Here is a 22230-nt window from a genome sequence, read left to right on the forward strand (position 1 = left end):
AGTTTGTGAAAAGTCAAAGAGCTGTCTACATCAAGTAGGGGGGGGGTCCACCAGCGAGAGCTTGGGTGGAGGTGCTAAGCAGGGGCCATTGTTGAGCGCACTCAAAACAGGGCACCACGACGAGTGCGATTTGTGCCGAGAACTTGACTTGCACTTTGAAAACATGGGCGTCATCGCTTCTCGGCCTTTTGGCTAAGATCAAGTGTAGTATCTGTTCTTATCAGTTTAATATCTGATATGTCCCCTATATGGGGATAACATATTAAACCGATTTTTAGCAACAGGAGTTGAAACATGGGGCTTGCTCCGTTCACTCCACGCATCGACCCTGCATTGCAGTGCCGCTGGGAACGGTGCACCCTACTCTTGCCTTGTGAAAAACCAAGCTCTGACAAACATATGGAGTTATTTTGTGAAGATCTCCATAGGCCTAAGAACTTTTGCGGGATGCATGAAAATGTCAGGACTTTGGTTCAGAAAGTCAGTGCATTTTCATTGTGCTGTGGTTTTCAAGAGCAGAGTTCATAAACTGATTCACAACAAACAAACAAAAACAACCTACAAACCCTAAACAGGGCTCCTCAAAATTGCTTAATACTGGATTATATGGCTGTACTGGCTCTTTACTATAGGCTCTGAACATAATCCCAAGAAGCTTGTAAAGGATTCTGAATTTGATTGGGAGCCAGGGTCAACAAACGAGAATTGGTTTTAAGCAAGACCTTCCGGGTAGACTTGCTCAGACGCTCGGCAACAGCATTTTCAACCAATTGTAAGCGGTTCAGGCATGTATTGCCGAGACAGGTGAAAAAGTGAACTGCAGCAGTCGAGGCAGACGGCAATAAATACACCTATGAGCATCTCCATCTCAGCTATGTTATAATGCTGATTGGCAGATGGATGCATGCTGGGATTCCGCATGCGGCAAGCCGAGAGAGGCGCACCGCGGAGGTAGTGAGTGTGACGGATAGGGTGGTCGGGAGGCGCTCGGGGAGGGGGCTGTGCTGACTCTGGTTTCTCTTCATAACGCACAAGTCTTTCGCCTTTTACTAAAGACTTCCGTGGAGAGGAACAGCCATGAGTTTAAGATATTTTTGGCAGGCTTTGCCGAATGGCCGAGCCCTATGAGTTTGTGAAAAGTCAAAGAGCTGTCTACATCAAGTAGGGGGGGGTCCACCAGCGAGAGCTTGGGTGGAGGTGCTAAGCAGCGGCCATTGTTGAGAGCACTCAAAACAGGGAACCACGACGAGTGCGATTTGTGCCGAGAGCTTGACTTGCACTTTGAAAACATGGGCGTCATCGCTTCTCGGCCTTTTGGCTAAGATCAAGTGTAGTATCTGTTCTTATCAGTTTAATATCTGATATGTCCCCTATATGGGGATAACATATTAAACCGATTTTTAGCAACAGGAGTTGAAACATGGGGCTTGCTCCGTTCACTCCACGCATCGACCCTGCATTGCAGTGCCGCTGGGAACGGTGCACCCTACTCTTGCCTTGTGAAAAACCAAGCTCTGACAAACATATGGAGTTATTTTGTGAAGATCTCCATAGGCCTAAGAACTTTTGCGGGATGCATGAAAATGTCAGGACTTTGGTTCAGAAAGTCAGTGCATTTTCATTGTGCTGTGGTTTTCAAGAGCAGAGTTCATAAACTGATTCACAACAAACAAACAAAAACAACCTACAAACCCTAAACAGGGCTCCTCAAAATTGCTTAATACTGGATTATATGGCTGTACTGGCTCTTTACTATAGGCTCTGAACATAATCCCAAGAAGCTTGTAAAGGATTCTGAATTTGATTGGGAGCCAGGGTCAACAAACGAGAATTGGTTTTAAGCAAGACCTTCCGGGTAGACTTGCTCAGACGCTCGGCAACAGCATTTTCAACCAATTGTAAGCGGTTCAGGCATGTATTGCCGAGACAGGTGAAAAAGTGAACTGCAGCAGTCGAGGCAGACGGCAATAAATACACCTATGAGCATCTCCATCTCAGCTATGTTATAATGCTGATTGGCAGATGGATGCATGCTGGGATTCCGCATGCGGCAAGCCGAGAGAGGCGCACCGCGGAGGTAGTGAGTGTGACGGATAGGCTGGTCGGGAGGCGCTCGGGGAGGGGGCTGTGCTGACTCTGGTTTCTCTTCATAACGCACAAGTCTTTCGCCTTTTACTAAAGACTTCCGTGGAGAGGAACAGCCATGAGTTTAAGATATTTTTGGCAGGCTTTGCCGAATGGCCGAGCCCTATGAGTTTGTGAAAAGTCAAAGAGCTGTCTACATCAAGTAGGGGGGGGGTCCACCAGCGAGAGCTTGGGTGGAGGTGCTTAGCAGGGGCCATTGTTGAGCGCACTCAAAACAGGGCACCACGACGAGTGCGATTTGTGCCGAGAGCTTGACTTGCACTTTGAAAACATGGGCGTCATCGCTTCTCGGCCTTTTGGCTAAGATCAAGTGTAGTATCTGTTCTTATCAGTTTAATATCTGATATGTCCCCTATATGGGGATAACATATTAAACCGATTTTTAGCAACAGGAGTTGAAACATGGGGCTTGCTCCGTTCACTCCACGCATCGACCCTGCATTGCAGTGCCGCTGGGAACGGTGCACCCTACTCTTGCCTTGTGAAAAACCAAGCTCTGACAAACATATGGAGTTATTTTGTGAAGATCTCCATAGGCCTAAGAACTTTTGCGGGATGCATGAAAATGTCAGGACTTTGGTTCAGAAAGTCAGTGCATTTTCATTGTGCTGTGGTTTTCAAGAGCAGAGTTCATAAACTGATTCACAACAAACAAACAAAAACAACCTACAAACCCTAAACAGGCCTCCTCAAAATTGCTTAATACTGGATTATATGGCTGTACTGGCTCTTTACTATAGGCTCTGAACATAATCCCAAGAAGCTTGTAAAGGATTCTGAATTTGATTGGGAGCCAGGGTCAACAAACGAGAATTGGTTTTAAGCAAGACCTTCCGGGTAGACTTGCTCAGACGCTCGGCAACAGCATTTTCAACCAATTGTAAGCGGTTCAGGCATGTATTGCCGAGACAGGTGAAAAAGTGAACTGCAGCAGTCGAGGCAGACGGCAATAAATACACCTATGAGCATCTCCATCTCAGCTATGTTATAATGCTGATTGGCAGATGGATGCATGCTGGGATTCCGCATGCGGCAAGCCGAGAGAGGCGCACCGCGGAGGTAGTGAGTGTGACGGATAGGGTGGTCGGGAGGCGCTCGGGGAGGGGGCTGTGCTGACTCTGGTTTCTCTTCATAACGCACAAGTCTTTCGCCTTTTACTAAAGACTTCCGTGGAGAGGAACAGCCATGAGTTTAAGATATTTTTGGCAGGCTTTGCCGAATGGCCGAGCCCTATGAGTTTGTGAAAAGTCAAAGAGCTGTCTACATCAAGTAGGGGGGGGTCCACCAGCGAGAGCTTGGGTGGAGGTGCTAAGCAGCGGCCATTGTTGAGAGCACTCAAAACAGGGAACCACGACGAGTGCGATTTGTGCCGAGAGCTTGACTTGCACTTTGAAAACATGGGCGTCATCGCTTCTCGGCCTTTTGGCTAAGATCAAGTGTAGTATCTGTTCTTATCAGTTTAATATCTGATATGTCCCCTATATGGGGATAACATATTAAACCGATTTTTAGCAACAGGAGTTGAAACATGGGGCTTGCTCCGTTCACTCCACGCATCGACCCTGCATTGCAGTGCCGCTGGGAACGGTGCACCCTACTCTTGCCTTGTGAAAAACCAAGCTCTGACAAACATATGGAGTTATTTTGTGAAGATCTCCATAGGCCTAAGAACTTTTGCGGGATGCATGAAAATGTCAGGACTTTGGTTCAGAAAGTCAGTGCATTTTCATTGTGCTGTGGTTTTCAAGAGCAGAGTTCATAAACTGATTCACAACAAACAAACAAAAACAACCTACAAACCCTAAACAGGCCTCCTCAAAATTGCTTAATACTGGATTATATGGCTGTACTGGCTCTTTACTATAGGCTCTGAACATAATCCCAAGAAGCTTGTAAAGGATTCTGAATTTGATTGGGAGCCAGGGTCAACAAACGAGAATTGGTTTTAAGCAAGACCTTCCGGGTAGACTTGCTCAGACGCTCGGCAACAGCATTTTCAACCAATTGTAAGCGGTTCAGGCATGTATTGCCGAGACAGGTGAAAAAGTGAACTGCAGCAGTCGAGGCAGACGGCAATGAATACACCTATGAGCATCTCCATCTCAGCTATGTTATAATGCTGATTGGCAGATGGATGCATGCTGGGATTCCGCATGCGGCAAGCCGAGAGAGGCGCACCGCGGAGGTAGTGAGTGTGACAGATAGTCTGGTAGGGAGGCGCTCGGGGAGGGGGCTGTGCTGACTCTGGTTTCTCTTCATAACGCACAAGTCTTTCGCCTTTTACTAAAGACTTCCGTGGAGAGGAACAGCCATGAGTTTAAGATATTTTTGGCAGGCTTTGCCGAATGGCCGAGCCCTATGAGTTTGTGAAAAGTCAAAGAGCTGTCTACATCAAGTAGGGGGTCCACCAGCGAGAGCTTGGGTGGAGGTGCTAAGCAGCGGCCATTGTTGAGAGCACTCAAAACAGGGAACCACGACGAGTGCGATTTGTGCCGAGAGCTTGACTTGCACTTTGAAAACATGGGCGTCATCGCTTCTCGGCCTTTTGGCTAAGATCAAGTGTAGTATCTGTTCTTATCAGTTTAATATCTGATATGTCCCCTATATGGGGATAACATATTAAACCGATTTTTAGCAACAGGAGTTGAAACATGGGGCTTGCTCCGTTCACTCCACGCATCGACCCTGCATTGCAGTGCCGCTGGGAACGGTGCACCCTACTCTTGCCTTGTGAAAAACCAAGCTCTGACAAACATATGGAGTTATTTTGTGAAGATCTCCATAGGCCTAAGAACTTTTGCGGGATGCATGAAAATGTCAGGACTTTGGTTCAGAAAGTCAGTGCATTTTCATTGTGCTGTGGTTTTCAAGAGCAGAGTTCATAAACTGATTCACAACAAACAAACAAAAACAACCTACAAACCCTAAACAGGGCTCCTCAAAATTGCTTAATACTGGATTATATGGCTGTACTGGCTCTTTACTATAGGCTCTGAACATAATCCCAAGAAGCTTGTAAAGGATTCTGAATTTGATTGGGAGCCAGGGTCAACAAACGAGAATTGGTTTTAAGCAAGACCTTCCGGCTAGACTTGCTCAGACGCTCGGCAACAGCATTTTCAACCAATTGTAAGCGGTTCAGGCATGTATTGCCGAGACAGGTGAAAAAGTGAACTGCAGCAGTCGAGGCAGACGGCAATAAATACACCTATGAGCATCTCCATCTCAGCTATGTTATAATGCTGATTGGCAGATGGATGCATGCTGGGATTCCGCATGCGGCAAGCAGAGAGAGGCGCACCGCGGAGGTAGTGAGTGTGACGGATAGGGTGGTCGGGAGGCGCTCGGGGAGGGGGCTGTGCTGACTCTGGTTTCTCTTCATAACGCACAAGTCTTTCGCCTTTTACTAAAGACTTCCGTGGAGAGGAACAGCCATGAGTTTAAGATATTTTTGGCAGGCTTTGCCGAATGGCCGAGCCCTATGAGTTTGTGAAAAGTCAAAGAGCTGTCTACATCAAGTAGGGGGGGGGTCCACCAGCGAGAGCTTGGGTGGAGGTGCTAAGCAGCGGCCATTGTTGAGCGCACTCAAAACAGGGCACCACGACGAGTGCGATTTGTGCCGAGAGCTTGACTTGCACTTTGAAAACATGGGCGTCATCGCTTCTCGGCCTTTTGGCTAAGATCAAGTGTAGTATCTGTTCTTATCAGTTTAATATCTGATATGTCCCCTATATGGGGATAACATATTAAACCGATTTTTAGCAACAGGAGTTGAAACATGGGGCTTGCTCCGTTCACTCCACGCATCGACCCTGCATTGCAGTGCCGCTGGGAACGGTGCACCCTACTCTTGCCTTGTGAAAAACCAAGCTCTGACAAACATATGGAGTTATTTTGTGAAGATCTCCATAGGCCTAAGAACTTTTGCGGGATGCATGAAAATGTCAGGACTTTGGTTCAGAAAGTCAGTGCATTTTCATTGTACGGTGGTTTTCAAGAGCAGAGTTCATAAACTGATTCACAACAAACAAACAAAAACAACCTACAAACCCTAAACAGGCCTCCTCAAAATTGCTTAATACTGGATTATATGGCTGTACTGGCTCTTTACTATAGGCTCTGAACATAATCCCAAGAAGCTTGTAAAGGATTCTGAATTTGATTGGGAGCCAGGGTCAACAAACGAGAATTGGTTTTAAGCAAGACCTTCCGGGTAGACTTGCTCAGACGCTCGGCAACAGCATTTTCAACCAATTGTAAGCGGTTCAGGCATGTATTGCCGAGACAGGTGAAAAAGTGAACTGCAGCAGTCGAGGCAGACGGCAATAAATACACCTATGAGCATCTCCATCTCAGCTATGTTATAATGCTGATTGGCAGATGGATGCATGCTGGGATTCCGCATGCGGCAAGCCGAGAGAGGCGCACCGCGGAGGTAGTGAGTGTGACGGATAGGGTGGTCGGGAGGCGCTCGGGGAGGGGGCTGTGCTGACTCTGGTTTCTCTTCATAACGCACAAGTCTTTCGCCTTTTACTAAAGACTTCCGTGGAGAGGAACAGCCATGAGTTTAAGATATTTTTGGCAGGCTTTGCCGAATGGCCGAGCCCTATGAGTTTGTGAAAAGTCAAAGAGCTGTCTACATCAAGTAGGGGGGGGTCCACCAGCGAGAGCTTGGGTGGAGGTGCTAAGCAGCGGCCATTGTTGAGAGCACTCAAAACAGGGAACCACGACGAGTGCGATTTGTGCCGAGAGCTTGACTTGCACTTTGAAAACATGGGCGTCATCGCTTCTCGGCCTTTTGGCTAAGATCAAGTGTAGTATCTGTTCTTATCAGTTTAATATCTGATATGTCCCCTATATGGGGATAACATATTAAACCGATTTTTAGCAACAGGAGTTGAAACATGGGGCTTGCTCCGTTCACTCCACGCATCGACCCTGCATTGCAGTGCCGCTGGGAACGGTGCACCCTACTCTTGCCTTGTGAAAAACCAAGCTCTGACAAACATATGGAGTTATTTTGTGAAGATCTCCATAGGCCTAAGAACTTTTGCGGGATGCATGAAAATGTCAGGACTTTGGTTCAGAAAGTCAGTGCATTTTCATTGTGCTGTGGTTTTCAAGAGCAGAGTTCATAAACTGATTCACAACAAACAAACAAAAACAACCTACAAACCCTAAACAGGGCTCCTCAAAATTGCTTAATACTGGATTATATGGCTGTACTGGCTCTTTACTATAGGCTCTGAACATAATCCCAAGAAGCTTGTAAAGGATTCTGAATTTGATTGGGAGCCAGGGTCAACAAACGAGAATTGGTTTTAAGCAAGACCTTCCGGCTAGACTTGCTCAGACGCTCGGCAACAGCATTTTCAACCAATTGTAAGCGGTTCAGGCATGTATTGCCGAGACAGGTGAAAAAGTGAACTGCAGCAGTCGAGGCAGACGGCAATAAATACACCTATGAGCATCTCCATCTCAGCTATGTTATAATGCTGATTGGCAGATGGATGCATGCTGGGATTCCGCATGCGGCAAGCCGAGAGAGGCGCACCGCGGAGGTAGTGAGTGTGACGGATAGGGTGGTCGGGAGGCGCTCGGGGAGGGGGCTGTGCTGACTCTGGTTTCTCTTCATAACGCACAAGTCTTTCGCCTTTTACTAAAGACTTCCGTGGAGAGGAACAGCCATGAGTTTAAGATATTTTTGGCAGGCTTTGCCGAATGGCCGAGCCCTATGAGTTTGTGAAAAGTCAAAGAGCTGTCTACATCAAGTAGGGGGGGGTCCACCAGCGAGAGCTTGGGTGGAGGTGCTAAGCAGCGGCCATTGTTGAGCGCACTCAAAACAGGGAACCACGACGAGTGCGATTTGTGCCGAGAGCTTGACTTGCACTTTGAAAACATGGGCGTCATCGCTTCTCGGCCTTTTGGCTAAGATCAAGTGTAGTATCTGTTCTTATCAGTTTAATATCTGATATGTCCCCTATATGGGGATAACATATTAAACCGATTTTTAGCAACAGGAGTTGAAACATGGGGCTTGCTCCGTTCACTCCACGCATCGACCCTGCATTGCAGTGCCGCTGGGAACGGTGCACCCTACTCTTGCCTTGTGAAAAACCAAGCTCTGACAAACATATGGAGTTATTTTGTGAAGATCTCCATAGGCCTAAGAACTTTTGCGGGATGCATGAAAATGTCAGGACTTTGGTTCAGAAAGTCAGTGCATTTTCATTGTGCTGTGGTTTTCAAGAGCAGAGTTCATAAACTGATTCACAACAAACAAACAAAAACAACCTACAAACCCTAAACAGGCCTCCTCAAAATTGCTTAATACTGGATTATATGGCTGTACTGGCTCTTTACTATAGGCTCTGAACATAATCCCAAGAAGCTTGTAAAGGATTCTGAATTTGATTGGGAGCCAGGGTCAACAAACGAGAATTGGTTTTAAGCAAGACCTTCCGGGTAGACTTGCTCAGACGCTCGGCAACAGCATTTTCAACCAATTGTAAGCGGTTCAGGCATGTATTGCCGAGACAGGTGAAAAAGTGAACTGCAGCAGTCGAGGCAGACGGCAATAAATACACCTATGAGCATCTCCATCTCAGCTATGTTATAATGCTGATTGGCAGATGGATGCATGCTGGGATTCCGCATGCGGCAAGCCGAGAGAGGCGCACCGCGGAGGTAGTGAGTGTGACGGATAGGGTGGTCGGGAGGCGCTCGGGGAGGGGGCTGTGCTGACTCTGGTTTCTCTTCATAACGCACAAGTCTTTCGCCTTTTACTAAAGACTTCCGTGGAGAGGAACAGCCATGAGTTTAAGATATTTTTGGCAGGCTTTGCCGAATGGCCGAGCCCTATGAGTTTGTGAAAAGTCAAAGAGCTGTCTACATCAAGTAGGGGGGGGTCCACCAGCGAGAGCTTGGGTGGAGGTGCTAAGCAGCGGCCATTGTTGAGCGCACTCAAAACAGGGCACCACGACGAGTGCGATTTGTGCCGAGAGCTTGACTTGCACTTTGAAAACATGGGCGTCATCGCTTCTCGGCCTTTTGGCTAAGATCAAGTGTAGTATCTGTTCTTATCAGTTTAATATCTGATATGTCCCCTATATGGGGATAACATATTAAACCGATTTTTAGCAACAGGAGTTGAAACATGGGGCTTGCTCCGTTCACTCCACGCATCGACCCTGCATTGCAGTGCCGCTGGGAACGGTGCACCCTACTCTTGCCTTGTGAAAAACCAAGCTCTGACAAACATATGGAGTTATTTTGTGAAGATCTCCATAGGCCTAAGAACTTTTGCGGGATGCATGAAAATGTCAGGACTTTGGTTCAGAAAGTCAGTGCATTTTCATTGTACGGTGGTTTTCAAGAGCAGAGTTCATAAACTGATTCACAACAAACAAACAAAAACAACCTACAAACCCTAAACAGGCCTCCTCAAAATTGCTTAATACTGGATTATATGGCTGTACTGGCTCTTTACTATAGGCTCTGAACATAATCCCAAGAAGCTTGTAAAGGATTCTGAATTTGATTGGGAGCCAGGGTCAACAAACGAGAATTGGTTTTAAGCAAGACCTTCCGGGTAGACTTGCTCAGACGCTCGGCAACAGCATTTTCAACCAATTGTAAGCGGTTCAGGCATGTATTGCCGAGACAGGTGAAAAAGTGAACTGCAGCAGTCGAGGCAGACGGCAATAAATACACCTATGAGCATCTCCATCTCAGCTATGTTATAATGCTGATTGGCAGATGGATGCATGCTGGGATTCCGCATGCGGCAAGCAGAGAGAGGCGCACCGCGGAGGTAGTGAGTGTGACGGATAGGGTGGTCGGGAGGCGCTCGGGGAGGGGGCTGTGCTGACTCTGGTTTCTCTTCATAACGCACAAGTCTTTCGCCTTTTACTAAAGACTTCCGTGGAGAGGAACAGCCATGAGTTTAAGATATTTTTGGCAGGCTTTGCCGAATGGCCGAGCCCTATGAGTTTGTGAAAAGTCAAAGAGCTGTCTACATCAAGTAGGGGGGGGGTCCACCAGCGAGAGCTTGGGTGGAGGTGCTAAGCAGCGGCCATTGTTGAGAGCACTCAAAACAGGGCACCACGACGAGTGCGATTTGTGCCGAGAGCTTGACTTGCACTTTGAAAACATGGGCGTCATCGCTTCTCGGCCTTTTGGCTAAGATCAAGTGTAGTATCTGTTCTTATCAGTTTAATATCTGATATGTCCCCTATATGGGGATAACATATTAAACCGATTTTTAGCAACAGGAGTTGAAACATGGGGCTTGCTCCGTTCACTCCACGCATCGACCCTGCATTGCAGTGCCGCTGGGAACGGTGCACCCTACTCTTGCCTTGTGAAAAACCAAGCTCTGACAAACATATGGAGTTATTTTGTGAAGATCTCCATAGGCCTAAGAACTTTTGCGGGATGCATGAAAATGTCAGGACTTTGGTTCAGAAAGTCAGTGCATTTTCATTGTGCTGTGGTTTTCAAGAGCAGAGTTCATAAACTGATTCACAACAAACAAACAAAAACAACCTACAAACCCTAAACAGGGCTCCTCAAAATTGCTTAATACTGGATTATATGGCTGTACTGGCTCTTTACTATAGGCTCTGAACATAATCCCAAGAAGCTTGTAAAGGATTCTGAATTTGATTGGGAGCCAGGGTCAACAAACGAGAATTGGTTTTAAGCAAGACCTTCCGGGTAGACTTGCTCAGACGCTCGGCAACAGCATTTTCAACCAATTGTAAGCGGTTCAGGCATGTATTGCCGAGACAGGTGAAAAAGTGAACTGCAGCAGTCGAGGCAGACGGCAATAAATACACCTATGAGCATCTCCATCTCAGCTATGTTATAATGCTGATTGGCAGATGGATGCATGCTGGGATTCCGCATGCGGCAAGCCGAGAGAGGCGCACCGCGGAGGTAGTGAGTGTGACGGATAGGGTGGTCGGGAGGCGCTCGGGGAGGGGGCTGTGCTGACTCTGGTTTCTCTTCATAACGCACAAGTCTTTCGCCTTTTACTAAAGACTTCCGTGGAGAGGAACAGCCATGAGTTTAAGATATTTTTGGCAGGCTTTGCCGAATGGCCGAGCCCTATGAGTTTGTGAAAAGTCAAAGAGCTGTCTACATCAAGTAGGGGGGGGTCCACCAGCGAGAGCTTGGGTGGAGGTGCTAAGCAGCGGCCATTGTTGAGCGCACTCAAAACAGGGCACCACGACGAGTGCGATTTGTGCCGAGAGCTTGACTTGCACTTTGAAAACATGGGCGTCATCGCTTCTCGGCCTTTTGGCTAAGATCAAGTGTAGTATCTGTTCTTATCAGTTTAATATCTGATATGTCCCCTATATGGGGATAACATATTAAACCGATTTTTAGCAACAGGAGTTGAAACATGGGGCTTGCTCCGTTCACTCCACGCATCGACCCTGCATTGCAGTGCCGCTGGGAACGGTGCACCCTACTCTTGCCTTGTGAAAAACCAAGCTCTGACAAACATATGGAGTTATTTTGTGAAGATCTCCATAGGCCTAAGAACTTTTGCGGGATGCATGAAAATGTCAGGACTTTGGTTCAGAAAGTCAGTGCATTTTCATTGTGCTGTGGTTTTCAAGAGCAGAGTTCATAAACTGATTCACAACAAACAAACAAAAACAACCTACAAACCCTAAACAGGGCCTCCTCAAAATTGCTTAATACTGGATTATATGGCTGTACTGGCTCTTTACTATAGGCTCTGAACATAATCCCAAGAAGCTTGTAAAGGATTCTGAATTTGATTGGGAGCCAGGGTCAACAAACGAGAATTGGTTTTAAGCAAGACCTTCCGGGTAGACTTGCTCAGACGCTCGGCAACAGCATTTTCAACCAATTGTAAGCGGTTCAGGCATGTATTGCCGAGACAGGTGAAAAAGTGAACTGCAGCAGTCGAGGCAGACGGCAATAAATACACCTATGAGCATCTCCATCTCAGCTATGTTATAATGCTGATTGGCAGATGGATGCATGCTGGGATTCCGCATGCGGCAAGCCGAGAGAGGCGCACCGCGGAGGTAGTGAGTGTGACGGATAGGGTGGTCGGGAGGCGCTCGGGGAGGGGGCTGTGCTGACTCTGGTTTCTCTTCATAACGCACAAGTCTTTCGCCTTTTACTAAAGACTTCCGTGGAGAGGAACAGCCATGAGTTTAAGATATTTTTGGCAGGCTTTGCCGAATGGCCGAGCCCTATGAGTTTGTGAAAAGTCAAAGAGCTGTCTACATCAAGTAGGGGGGGGTCCACCAGCGAGAGCTTGGGTGGAGGTGCTAAGCAGCGGCCATTGTTGAGCGCACTCAAAACAGGGCACCACGACGAGTGCGATTTGTGCCGAGAGCTTGACTTGCACTTTGAAAACATGGGCGTCATCGCTTCTCGGCCTTTTGGCTAAGATCAAGTGTAGTATCTGTTCTTATCAGTTTAATATCTGATATGTCCCCTATATGGGGATAACATATTAAACCGATTTTTAGCAACAGGAGTTGAAACATGGGGCTTGCTCCGTTCACTCCACGCATCGACCCTGCATTGCAGTGCCGCTGGGAACGGTGCACCCTACTCTTGCCTTGTGAAAAACCAAGCTCTGACAAACATATGGAGTTATTTTGTGAAGATCTCCATAGGCCTAAGAACTTTTGCGGGATGCATGAAAATGTCAGGACTTTGGTTCAGAAAGTCAGTGCATTTTCATTGTACGGTGGTTTTCAAGAGCAGAGTTCATAAACTGATTCACAACAAACAAACAAAAACAACCTACAAACCCTAAACAGGCCTCCTCAAAATTGCTTAATACTGGATTATATGGCTGTACTGGCTCTTTACTATAGGCTCTGAACATAATCCCAAGAAGCTTGTAAAGGATTCTGAATTTGATTGGGAGCCAGGGTCAACAAACGAGAATTGGTTTTAAGCAAGACCTTCCGGGTAGACTTGCTCAGACGCTCGGCAACAGCATTTTCAACCAATTGTAAGCGGTTCAGGCATGTATTGCCGAGACAGGTGAAAAAGTGAACTGCAGCAGTCGAGGCAGACGGCAATAAATACACCTATGAGCATCTCCATCTCAGCTATGTTATAATGCTGATTGGCAGATGGATGCATGCTGGGATTCCGCATGCGGCAAGCAGAGAGAGGCGCACCGCGGAGGTAGTGAGTGTGACGGATAGGGTGGTCGGGAGGCGCTCGGGGAGGGGGCTGTGCTGACTCTGGTTTCTCTTCATAACGCACAAGTCTTTCGCCTTTTACTAAAGACTTCCGTGGAGAGGAACAGCCATGAGTTTAAGATATTTTTGGCAGGCTTTGCCGAATGGCCGAGCCCTATGAGTTTGTGAAAAGTCAAAGAGCTGTCTACATCAAGTAGGGGGGGGGTCCACCAGCGAGAGCTTGGGTGGAGGTGCTAAGCAGCGGCCATTGTTGAGCGCACTCAAAACAGGGAACCACGACGAGTGCGATTTGTGCCGAGAGCTTGACTTGCACTTTGAAAACATGGGCGTCATCGCTTCTCGGCCTTTTGGCTAAGATCAAGTGTAGTATCTGTTCTTATCAGTTTAATATCTGATATGTCCCCTATATGGGGATAACATATTAAACCGATTTTTAGCAACAGGAGTTGAAACATGGGGCTTGCTCCGTTCACTCCACGCATCGACCCTGCATTGCAGTGCCGCTGGGAACGGTGCACCCTACTCTTGCCTTGTGAAAAACCAAGCTCTGACAAACATATGGAGTTATTTTGTGAAGATCTCCATAGGCCTAAGAACTTTTGCGGGATGCATGAAAATGTCAGGACTTTGGTTCAGAAAGTCAGTGCATTTTCATTGTACGGTGGTTTTCAAGAGCAGAGTTCATAAACTGATTCACAACAAACAAACAAAAACAACCTACAAACCCTAAACAGGCCTCCTCAAAATTGCTTAATACTGGATTATATGGCTGTACTGGCTCTTTACTATAGGCTCTGAACATAATCCCAAGAAGCTTGTAAAGGATTCTGAATTTGATTGGGAGCCAGGGTCAACAAACGAGAATTGGTTTTAAGCAAGACCTTCCGGGTAGACTTGCTCAGACGCTCGGCAACAGCATTTTCAACCAATTGTAAGCGGTTCAGGCATGTATTGCCGAGACAGGTGAAAAAGTGAACTGCAGCAGTCGAGGCAGACGGCAATAAATACACCTATGAGCATCTCCATCTCAGCTATGTTATAATGCTGATTGGCAGATGGATGCATGCTGGGATTCCGCATGCGGCAAGCAGAGAGAGGCGCACCGCGGAGGTAGTGAGTGTGACGGATAGGCTGGTCGGGAGGCGCTCGGGGAGGGGGCTGTGCTGACTCTGGTTTCTCTTCATAACGCACAAGTCTTTCGCCTTTTACTAAAGACTTCCGTGGAGAGGAACAGCCATGAGTTTAAGATATTTTTGGCAGGCTTTGCCGAATGGCCGAGCCCTATGAGTTTGTGAAAAGTCAAAGAGCTGTCTACATCAAGTAGGGGGGGGGTCCACCAGCGAGAGCTTGGGTGGAGGTGCTAAGCAGCGGCCATTGTTGAGAGCACTCAAAACAGGGAACCACGACGAGTGCGATTTGTGCCGAGAGCTTGACTTGCACTTTGAAAACATGGGCGTCATCGCTTCTCGGCCTTTTGGCTAAGATCAAGTGTAGTATCTGTTCTTATCAGTTTAATATCTGATATGTCCCCTATATGGGGATAACATATTAAACCGATTTTTAGCAACAGGAGTTGAAACATGGGGCTTGCTCCGTTCACTCCACGCATCGACCCTGCATTGCAGTGCCGCTGGGAACGGTGCACCCTACTCTTGCCTTGTGAAAAACCAAGCTCTGACAAACATATGGAGTTATTTTGTGAAGATCTCCATAGGCCTAAGAACTTTTGCGGGATGCATGAAAATGTCAGGACTTTGGTTCAGAAAGTCAGTGCATTTTCATTGTGCTGTGGTTTTCAAGAGCAGAGTTCATAAACTGATTCACAACAAACAAACAAAAACAACCTACAAACCCTAAACAGGGCTCCTCAAAATTGCTTAATACTGGATTATATGGCTGTACTGGCTCTTTACTATAGGCTCTGAACATAATCCCAAGAAGCTTGTAAAGGATTCTGAATTTGATTGGGAGCCAGGGTCAACAAACGAGAATTGGTTTTAAGCAAGACCTTCCGGGTAGACTTGCTCAGACGCTCGGCAACAGCATTTTCAACCAATTGTAAGCGGTTCAGGCATGTATTGCCGAGACAGGTGAAAAAGTGAACTGCAGCAGTCGAGGCAGACGGCAATAAATACACCTATGAGCATCTCCATCTCAGCTATGTTATAATGCTGATTGGCAGATGGATGCATGCTGGGATTCCGCATGCGGCAAGCCGAGAGAGGCGCACCGCGGAGGTAGTGAGTGTGACGGATAGGCTGGTCGGGAGGCGCTCGGGGAGGGGGCTGTGCTGACTCTGGTTTCTCTTCATAACGCACAAGTCTTTCGCCTTTTACTAAAGACTTCCGTGGAGAGGAACAGCCATGAGTTTAAGATATTTTTGGCAGGCTTTGCCGAATGGCCGAGCCCTATGAGTTTGTGAAAAGTCAAAGAGCTGTCTACATCAAGTAGGGGGGGGGTCCACCAGCGAGAGCTTGGGTGGAGGTGCTAAGCAGCGGCCATTGTTGAGAGCACTCAAAACAGGGAACCACGACGAGTGCGATTTGTGCCGAGAGCTTGACTTGCACTTTGAAAACATGGGCGTCATCGCTTCTCGGCCTTTTGGCTAAGATCAAGTGTAGTATCTGTTCTTATCAGTTTAATATCTGATATGTCCCCTATATGGGGATAACATATTAAACCGATTTTTAGCAACAGGAGTTGAAACATGGGGCTTGCTCCGTTCACTCCACGCATCGACCCTGCATTGCAGTGCCGCTGGGAACGGTGCACCCTACTCTTGCCTTGTGAAAAACCAAGCTCTGACAAACATATGGAGTTATTTTGTGAAGATCTCCATAGGCCTAAGAACTTTTGCGGGATGCATGAAAATGTCAGGACTTTGGTTCAGAAAGTCAGTGCATTTTCATTGTGCTGTGGTTTTCAAGAGCAGAGTTCATAAACTGATTCACAACAAACAAACAAAAACAACCTACAAACCCTAAACAGGGCTCCTCAAAATTGCTTAATACTGGATTATATGGCTGTACTGGCTCTTTACTATAGGCTCTGAACATAATCCCAAGAAGCTTGTAAAGGATTCTGAATTTGATTGGGAGCCAGGGTCAACAAACGAGAATTGGTTTTAAGCAAGACCTTCCGGGTAGACTTGCTCAGACGCTCGGCAACAGCATTTTCAACCAATTGTAAGCGGTTCAGGCATGTATTGCCGAGACAGGTGAAAAAGTGAACTGCAGCAGTCGAGGCAGACGGCAATAAATACACCTATGAGCATCTCCATCTCAGCTATGTTATAATGCTGATTGGCAGATGGATGCATGCTGGGATTCCGCATGCGGCAAGCAGAGAGAGGCGCACCGCGGAGGTAGTGAGTGTGACGGATAGGCTGGTCGGGAGGCGCTCGGGGAGGGGGCTGTGCTGACTCTGGTTTCTCTTCATAACGCACAAGTCTTTCGCCTTTTACTAAAGACTTCCGTGGAGAGGAACAGCCATGAGTTTAAGATATTTTTGGCAGGCTTTGCCGAATGGCCGAGCCCTATGAGTTTGTGAAAAGTCAAAGAGCTGTCTACATCAAGTAGGGGGGGGGTCCACCAGCGAGAGCTTGGGTGGAGGTGCTAAGCAGCGGCCATTGTTGAGAGCACTCAAAACAGGGAACCACGACGAGTGCGATTTGTGCCGAGAGCTTGACTTGCACTTTGAAAACATGGGCGTCATCGCTTCTCGGCCTTTTGGCTAAGATCAAGTGTAGTATCTGTTCTTATCAGTTTAATATCTGATATGTCCCCTATATGGGGATAACATATTAAACCGATTTTTAGCAACAGGAGTTGAAACATGGGGCTTGCTCCGTTCACTCCACGCATCGACCCTGCATTGCAGTGCCGCTGGGAACGGTGCACCCTACTCTTGCCTTGTGAAAAACCAAGCTCTGACAAACATATGGAGTTATTTTGTGAAGATCTCCATAGGCCTAAGAACTTTTGCGGGATGCATGAAAATGTCAGGACTTTGGTTCAGAAAGTCAGTGCATTTTCATTGTGCTGTGGTTTTCAAGAGCAGAGTTCATAAACTGATTCACAACAAACAAACAAAAACAACCTACAAACCCTAAACAGGGCTCCTCAAAATTGCTTAATACTGGATTATATGGCTGTACTGGCTCTTTACTATAGGCTCTGAACATAATCCCAAGAAGCTTGTAAAGGATTCTGAATTTGATTGGGAGCCAGGGTCAACAAACGAGAATTGGTTTTAAGCAAGACCTTCCGGGTAGACTTGCTCAGACGCTCGGCAACAGCATTTTCAACCAATTGTAAGCGGTTCAGGCATGTATTGCCGAGACAGGTGAAAAAGTGAACTGCAGCAGTCGAGGCAGACGGCAATAAATACACCTATGAGCATCTCCATCTCAGCTATGTTATAATGCTGATTGGCAGATGGATGCATGCTGGGATTCCGCATGCGGCAAGCCGAGAGAGGCGCACCGCGGAGGTAGTGAGTGTGACGGATAGGGTGGTCGGGAGGCGCTCGGGGAGGGGGCTGTGCTGACTCTGGTTTCTCTTCATAACGCACAAGTCTTTCGCCTTTTACTAAAGACTTCCGTGGAGAGGAACAGCCATGAGTTTAAGATATTTTTGGCAGGCTTTGCCGAATGGCCGAGCCCTATGAGTTTGTGAAAAGTCAAAGAGCTGTCTACATCAAGTAGGGGGGGGTCCACCAGCGAGAGCTTGGGTGGAGGTGCTAAGCAGCGGCCATTGTTGAGCGCACTCAAAACAGGGCACCACGACGAGTGCGATTTGTGCCGAGAGCTTGACTTGCACTTTGAAAACATGGGCGTCATCGCTTCTCGGCCTTTTGGCTAAGATCAAGTGTAGTATCTGTTCTTATCAGTTTAATATCTGATATGTCCCCTATATGGGGATAACATATTAAACCGATTTTTAGCAACAGGAGTTGAAACATGGGGCTTGCTCCGTTCACTCCACGCATCGACCCTGCATTGCAGTGCCGCTGGGAACGGTGCACCCTACTCTTGCCTTGTGAAAAACCAAGCTCTGACAAACATATGGAGTTATTTTGTGAAGATCTCCATAGGCCTAAGAACTTTTGCGGGATGCATGAAAATGTCAGGACTTTGGTTCAGAAAGTCAGTGCATTTTCATTGTACGGTGGTTTTCAAGAGCAGAGTTCATAAACTGATTCACAACAAACAAACAAAAACAACCTACAAACCCTAAACAGGCCTCCTCAAAATTGCTTAATACTGGATTATATGGCTGTACTGGCTCTTTACTATAGGCTCTGAACATAATCCCAAGAAGCTTGTAAAGGATTCTGAATTTGATTGGGAGCCAGGGTCAACAAACGAGAATTGGTTTTAAGCAAGACCTTCCGGGTAGACTTGCTCAGACGCTCGGCAACAGCATTTTCAACCAATTGTAAGCGGTTCAGGCATGTATTGCCGAGACAGGTGAAAAAGTGAACTGCAGCAGTCGAGGCAGACGGCAATAAATACACCTATGAGCATCTCCATCTCAGCTATGTTATAATGCTGATTGGCAGATGGATGCATGCTGGGATTCCGCATGCGGCAAGCCGAGAGAGGCGCACCGCGGAGGTAGTGAGTGTGACGGATAGGCTGGTCGGGAGGCGCTCGGGGAGGGGGCTGTGCTGACTCTGGTTTCTCTTCATAACGCACAAGTCTTTCGCCTTTTACTAAAGACTTCCGTGGAGAGGAACAGCCATGAGTTTAAGATATTTTTGGCAGGCTTTGCCGAATGGCCGAGCCCTATGAGTTTGTGAAAAGTCAAAGAGCTGTCTACATCAAGTAGGGGGGGGTCCACCAGCGAGAGCTTGGGTGGAGGTGCTAAGCAGCGGCCATTGTTGAGCGCACTCAAAACAGGGCACCACGACGAGTGCGATTTGTGCCGAGAGCTTGACTTGCACTTTGAAAACATGGGCGTCATCGCTTCTCGGCCTTTTGGCTAAGATCAAGTGTAGTATCTGTTCTTATCAGTTTAATATCTGATATGTCCCCTATATGGGGATAACATATTAAACCGATTTTTAGCAACAGGAGTTGAAACATGGGGCTTGCTCCGTTCACTCCACGCATCGACCCTGCATTGCAGTGCCGCTGGGAACGGTGCACCCTACTCTTGCCTTGTGAAAAACCAAGCTCTGACAAACATATGGAGTTATTTTGTGAAGATCTCCATAGGCCTAAGAACTTTTGCGGGATGCATGAAAATGTCAGGACTTTGGTTCAGAAAGTCAGTGCATTTTCATTGTACGGTGGTTTTCAAGAGCAGAGTTCATAAACTGATTCACAACAAACAAACAAAAACAACCTACAAACCCTAAACAGGCCTCCTCAAAATTGCTTAATACTGGATTATATGGCTGTACTGGCTCTTTACTATAGGCTCTGAACATAATCCCAAGAAGCTTGTAAAGGATTCTGAATTTGATTGGGAGCCAGGGTCAACAAACGAGAATTGGTTTTAAGCAAGACCTTCCGGGTAGACTTGCTCAGACGCTCGGCAACAGCATTTTCAACCAATTGTAAGCGGTTCAGGCATGTATTGCCGAGACAGGTGAAAAAGTGAACTGCAGCAGTCGAGGCAGACGGCAATAAATACACCTATGAGCATCTCCATCTCAGCTATGTTATAATGCTGATTGGCAGATGGATGCATGCTGGGATTCCGCATGCGGCAAGCAGAGAGAGGCGCACCGCGGAGGTAGTGAGTGTGACGGATAGGCTGGTCGGGAGGCGCTCGGGGAGGGGGCTGTGCTGACTCTGGTTTCTCTTCATAACGCACAAGTCTTTCGCCTTTTACTAAAGACTTCCGTGGAGAGGAACAGCCATGAGTTTAAGATATTTTTGGCAGGCTTTGCCGAATGGCCGAGCCCTATGAGTTTGTGAAAAGTCAAAGAGCTGTCTACATCAAGTAGGGGGGGGGTCCACCAGCGAGAGCTTGGGTGGAGGTGCTAAGCAGCGGCCATTGTTGAGAGCACTCAAAACAGGGAACCACGACGAGTGCGATTTGTGCCGAGAGCTTGACTTGCACTTTGAAAACATGGGCGTCATCGCTTCTCGGCCTTTTGGCTAAGATCAAGTGTAGTATCTGTTCTTATCAGTTTAATATCTGATATGTCCCCTATATGGGGATAACATATTAAACCGATTTTTAGCAACAGGAGTTGAAACATGGGGCTTGCTCCGTTCACTCCACGCATCGACCCTGCATTGCAGTGCCGCTGGGAACGGTGCACCCTACTCTTGCCTTGTGAAAAACCAAGCTCTGACAAACATATGGAGTTATTTTGTGAAGATCTCCATAGGCCTAAGAACTTTTGCGGGATGCATGAAAATGTCAGGACTTTGGTTCAGAAAGTCAGTGCATTTTCATTGTGCTGTGGTTTTCAAGAGCAGAGTTCATAAACTGATTCACAACAAACAAACAAAAACAACCTACAAACCCTAAACAGGCCTCCTCAAAATTGCTTAATACTGGATTATATGGCTGTACTGGCTCTTTACTATAGGCTCTGAACATAATCCCAAGAAGCTTGTAAAGGATTCTGAATTTGATTGGGAGCCAGGGTCAACAAACGAGAATTGGTTTTAAGCAAGACCTTCCGGGTAGACTTGCTCAGACGCTCGGCAACAGCATTTTCAACCAATTGTAAGCGGTTCAGGCATGTATTGCCGAGACAGGTGAAAAAGTGAACTGCAGCAGTCGAGGCAGACGGCAATAAATACACCTATGAGCATCTCCATCTCAGCTATGTTATAATGCTGATTGGCAGATGGATGCATGCTGGGATTCCGCATGCGGCAAGCAGAGAGAGGCGCACCGCGGAGGTAGTGAGTGTGACGGATAGGCTGGTCGGGAGGCGCTCGGGGAGGGGGCTGTGCTGACTCTGGTTTCTCTTCATAACGCACAAGTCTTTCGCCTTTTACTAAAGACTTCCGTGGAGAGGAACAGCCATGAGTTTAAGATATTTTTGGCAGGCTTTGCCGAATGGCCGAGCCCTATGAGTTTGTGAAAAGTCAAAGAGCTGTCTACATCAAGTAGGGGGGGGTCCACCAGCGAGAGCTTGGGTGGAGGTGCTAAGCAGCGGCCATTGTTGAGCGCACTCAAAACAGGGCACCACGACGAGTGCGATTTGTGCCGAGAGATTGACTTGCACTTTGAAAACATGGGCGTCATCGCTTCTCGGCCTTTTGGCTAAGATCAAGTGTAGTATCTGTTCTTATCAGTTTAATATCTGATATGTCCCCTATATGGGGATAACATATTAAACCGATTTTTAGCAACAGGAGTTGAAACATGGGGCTTGCTCCGTTCACTCCACGCATCGACCCTGCATTGCAGTGCCGCTGGGAACGGTGCACCCTACTCTTGCCTTGTGAAAAGCCAAGCTCTGACAAACATATGGAGTTATTTTGTGAAGATCTCCATAGGCCTAAGAACTTTTGCGGGATGCATGAAAATGTCAGGACTTTGGTTCAGAAAGTCAGTGCATTTTCATTGTGCTGTGGTTTTCAAGAGCAGAGTTCATAAACTGATTCACAACAAACAAACAAAAACAACCTACAAACCCTAAACAGGCCTCCTCAAAATTGCTTAATACTGGATTATATGGCTGTACTGGCTCTTTACTATAGGCTCTGAACATAATCCCAAGAAGCTTGTAAAGGATTCTGAATTTGATTGGGAGCCAGGGTCAACAAACGAGAATTGGTTTTAAGCAAGACCTTCCGGGTAGACTTGCTCAGACGCTCGGCAACAGCATTTTCAACCAATTGTAAGCGGTTCAGGCATGTATTGCCGAGACAGGTGAAAAAGTGAACTGCAGCAGTCGA

General features: G+C 47.1%; 39 non-coding genes across 39 annotated transcripts; all 39 read left to right on the forward strand.

The window, feature by feature from the left end:
• Positions 1–172: 172 nt before the first annotated feature.
• Positions 173–364, forward strand: LOC124849550. Its single transcript, XR_007030000.1, has one exon. It is a non-coding gene; the product is annotated as a U2 spliceosomal RNA (small nuclear RNA).
• Positions 365–1005: 641 nt separating this feature from the next.
• Positions 1006–1118, forward strand: LOC124849504. Its single transcript, XR_007029954.1, has one exon. It is a non-coding gene; the product is annotated as a U5 spliceosomal RNA (small nuclear RNA).
• A 180-nt stretch (positions 1119–1298) lies between these two features.
• LOC124849551 lies at positions 1299–1490 on the forward strand. Its single transcript, XR_007030001.1, has one exon. It is a non-coding gene; the product is annotated as a U2 spliceosomal RNA (small nuclear RNA).
• Positions 1491–2131: 641 nt separating this feature from the next.
• On the forward strand, positions 2132–2244 carry LOC124849505. The gene has a single exon (XR_007029955.1). It is a non-coding gene; the product is annotated as a U5 spliceosomal RNA (small nuclear RNA).
• A 181-nt stretch (positions 2245–2425) lies between these two features.
• Positions 2426–2617, forward strand: LOC124849552. Its single transcript, XR_007030002.1, has one exon. It is a non-coding gene; the product is annotated as a U2 spliceosomal RNA (small nuclear RNA).
• Positions 2618–3258: 641 nt separating this feature from the next.
• On the forward strand, positions 3259–3371 carry LOC124849506. The gene has a single exon (XR_007029956.1). It is a non-coding gene; the product is annotated as a U5 spliceosomal RNA (small nuclear RNA).
• Positions 3372–3551: 180 nt separating this feature from the next.
• On the forward strand, positions 3552–3743 carry LOC124849553. The gene has a single exon (XR_007030003.1). It is a non-coding gene; the product is annotated as a U2 spliceosomal RNA (small nuclear RNA).
• Positions 3744–4384: 641 nt separating this feature from the next.
• On the forward strand, positions 4385–4497 carry LOC124849507. The gene has a single exon (XR_007029957.1). It is a non-coding gene; the product is annotated as a U5 spliceosomal RNA (small nuclear RNA).
• A 177-nt stretch (positions 4498–4674) lies between these two features.
• Positions 4675–4866, forward strand: LOC124849554. The gene has a single exon (XR_007030004.1). It is a non-coding gene; the product is annotated as a U2 spliceosomal RNA (small nuclear RNA).
• Positions 4867–5507: 641 nt separating this feature from the next.
• On the forward strand, positions 5508–5620 carry LOC124849508. The gene has a single exon (XR_007029958.1). It is a non-coding gene; the product is annotated as a U5 spliceosomal RNA (small nuclear RNA).
• A 181-nt stretch (positions 5621–5801) lies between these two features.
• On the forward strand, positions 5802–5993 carry LOC124849555. The gene has a single exon (XR_007030005.1). It is a non-coding gene; the product is annotated as a U2 spliceosomal RNA (small nuclear RNA).
• A 641-nt stretch (positions 5994–6634) lies between these two features.
• Positions 6635–6747, forward strand: LOC124849509. The gene has a single exon (XR_007029959.1). It is a non-coding gene; the product is annotated as a U5 spliceosomal RNA (small nuclear RNA).
• Positions 6748–6927: 180 nt separating this feature from the next.
• Positions 6928–7119, forward strand: LOC124849556. Its single transcript, XR_007030006.1, has one exon. It is a non-coding gene; the product is annotated as a U2 spliceosomal RNA (small nuclear RNA).
• A 641-nt stretch (positions 7120–7760) lies between these two features.
• LOC124849510 lies at positions 7761–7873 on the forward strand. Its single transcript, XR_007029960.1, has one exon. It is a non-coding gene; the product is annotated as a U5 spliceosomal RNA (small nuclear RNA).
• A 180-nt stretch (positions 7874–8053) lies between these two features.
• LOC124849557 lies at positions 8054–8245 on the forward strand. Its single transcript, XR_007030007.1, has one exon. It is a non-coding gene; the product is annotated as a U2 spliceosomal RNA (small nuclear RNA).
• A 641-nt stretch (positions 8246–8886) lies between these two features.
• LOC124849511 lies at positions 8887–8999 on the forward strand. Its single transcript, XR_007029961.1, has one exon. It is a non-coding gene; the product is annotated as a U5 spliceosomal RNA (small nuclear RNA).
• A 180-nt stretch (positions 9000–9179) lies between these two features.
• On the forward strand, positions 9180–9371 carry LOC124849558. Its single transcript, XR_007030008.1, has one exon. It is a non-coding gene; the product is annotated as a U2 spliceosomal RNA (small nuclear RNA).
• Positions 9372–10012: 641 nt separating this feature from the next.
• Positions 10013–10125, forward strand: LOC124849512. Its single transcript, XR_007029962.1, has one exon. It is a non-coding gene; the product is annotated as a U5 spliceosomal RNA (small nuclear RNA).
• A 181-nt stretch (positions 10126–10306) lies between these two features.
• Positions 10307–10498, forward strand: LOC124849559. The gene has a single exon (XR_007030009.1). It is a non-coding gene; the product is annotated as a U2 spliceosomal RNA (small nuclear RNA).
• Positions 10499–11139: 641 nt separating this feature from the next.
• Positions 11140–11252, forward strand: LOC124849513. The gene has a single exon (XR_007029963.1). It is a non-coding gene; the product is annotated as a U5 spliceosomal RNA (small nuclear RNA).
• Positions 11253–11432: 180 nt separating this feature from the next.
• Positions 11433–11624, forward strand: LOC124849561. Its single transcript, XR_007030011.1, has one exon. It is a non-coding gene; the product is annotated as a U2 spliceosomal RNA (small nuclear RNA).
• Positions 11625–12266: 642 nt separating this feature from the next.
• On the forward strand, positions 12267–12379 carry LOC124849515. The gene has a single exon (XR_007029965.1). It is a non-coding gene; the product is annotated as a U5 spliceosomal RNA (small nuclear RNA).
• A 180-nt stretch (positions 12380–12559) lies between these two features.
• Positions 12560–12751, forward strand: LOC124849562. Its single transcript, XR_007030012.1, has one exon. It is a non-coding gene; the product is annotated as a U2 spliceosomal RNA (small nuclear RNA).
• A 641-nt stretch (positions 12752–13392) lies between these two features.
• LOC124849516 lies at positions 13393–13505 on the forward strand. The gene has a single exon (XR_007029966.1). It is a non-coding gene; the product is annotated as a U5 spliceosomal RNA (small nuclear RNA).
• Positions 13506–13686: 181 nt separating this feature from the next.
• On the forward strand, positions 13687–13878 carry LOC124849563. The gene has a single exon (XR_007030013.1). It is a non-coding gene; the product is annotated as a U2 spliceosomal RNA (small nuclear RNA).
• Positions 13879–14519: 641 nt separating this feature from the next.
• Positions 14520–14632, forward strand: LOC124849517. The gene has a single exon (XR_007029967.1). It is a non-coding gene; the product is annotated as a U5 spliceosomal RNA (small nuclear RNA).
• A 181-nt stretch (positions 14633–14813) lies between these two features.
• On the forward strand, positions 14814–15005 carry LOC124849564. The gene has a single exon (XR_007030014.1). It is a non-coding gene; the product is annotated as a U2 spliceosomal RNA (small nuclear RNA).
• A 641-nt stretch (positions 15006–15646) lies between these two features.
• On the forward strand, positions 15647–15759 carry LOC124849518. The gene has a single exon (XR_007029968.1). It is a non-coding gene; the product is annotated as a U5 spliceosomal RNA (small nuclear RNA).
• A 181-nt stretch (positions 15760–15940) lies between these two features.
• On the forward strand, positions 15941–16132 carry LOC124849565. Its single transcript, XR_007030015.1, has one exon. It is a non-coding gene; the product is annotated as a U2 spliceosomal RNA (small nuclear RNA).
• A 641-nt stretch (positions 16133–16773) lies between these two features.
• Positions 16774–16886, forward strand: LOC124849519. Its single transcript, XR_007029969.1, has one exon. It is a non-coding gene; the product is annotated as a U5 spliceosomal RNA (small nuclear RNA).
• Positions 16887–17067: 181 nt separating this feature from the next.
• LOC124849566 lies at positions 17068–17259 on the forward strand. Its single transcript, XR_007030016.1, has one exon. It is a non-coding gene; the product is annotated as a U2 spliceosomal RNA (small nuclear RNA).
• A 641-nt stretch (positions 17260–17900) lies between these two features.
• Positions 17901–18013, forward strand: LOC124849520. Its single transcript, XR_007029970.1, has one exon. It is a non-coding gene; the product is annotated as a U5 spliceosomal RNA (small nuclear RNA).
• Positions 18014–18193: 180 nt separating this feature from the next.
• Positions 18194–18385, forward strand: LOC124849567. The gene has a single exon (XR_007030017.1). It is a non-coding gene; the product is annotated as a U2 spliceosomal RNA (small nuclear RNA).
• A 641-nt stretch (positions 18386–19026) lies between these two features.
• Positions 19027–19139, forward strand: LOC124849521. Its single transcript, XR_007029971.1, has one exon. It is a non-coding gene; the product is annotated as a U5 spliceosomal RNA (small nuclear RNA).
• A 180-nt stretch (positions 19140–19319) lies between these two features.
• Positions 19320–19511, forward strand: LOC124849568. The gene has a single exon (XR_007030018.1). It is a non-coding gene; the product is annotated as a U2 spliceosomal RNA (small nuclear RNA).
• A 641-nt stretch (positions 19512–20152) lies between these two features.
• On the forward strand, positions 20153–20265 carry LOC124849522. Its single transcript, XR_007029972.1, has one exon. It is a non-coding gene; the product is annotated as a U5 spliceosomal RNA (small nuclear RNA).
• Positions 20266–20446: 181 nt separating this feature from the next.
• LOC124849569 lies at positions 20447–20638 on the forward strand. The gene has a single exon (XR_007030019.1). It is a non-coding gene; the product is annotated as a U2 spliceosomal RNA (small nuclear RNA).
• A 641-nt stretch (positions 20639–21279) lies between these two features.
• Positions 21280–21392, forward strand: LOC124849523. The gene has a single exon (XR_007029973.1). It is a non-coding gene; the product is annotated as a U5 spliceosomal RNA (small nuclear RNA).
• A 180-nt stretch (positions 21393–21572) lies between these two features.
• On the forward strand, positions 21573–21764 carry LOC124849570. Its single transcript, XR_007030020.1, has one exon. It is a non-coding gene; the product is annotated as a U2 spliceosomal RNA (small nuclear RNA).
• The last annotated feature ends 466 nt before the right edge of the window (positions 21765–22230 follow it).

This window comes from Scophthalmus maximus, chromosome 17 (assembly GCF_022379125.1).
Source record: "Scophthalmus maximus strain ysfricsl-2021 chromosome 17, ASM2237912v1, whole genome shotgun sequence".
NCBI classification, from domain to species: domain Eukaryota; kingdom Metazoa; phylum Chordata; class Actinopteri; order Pleuronectiformes; family Scophthalmidae; genus Scophthalmus; species Scophthalmus maximus.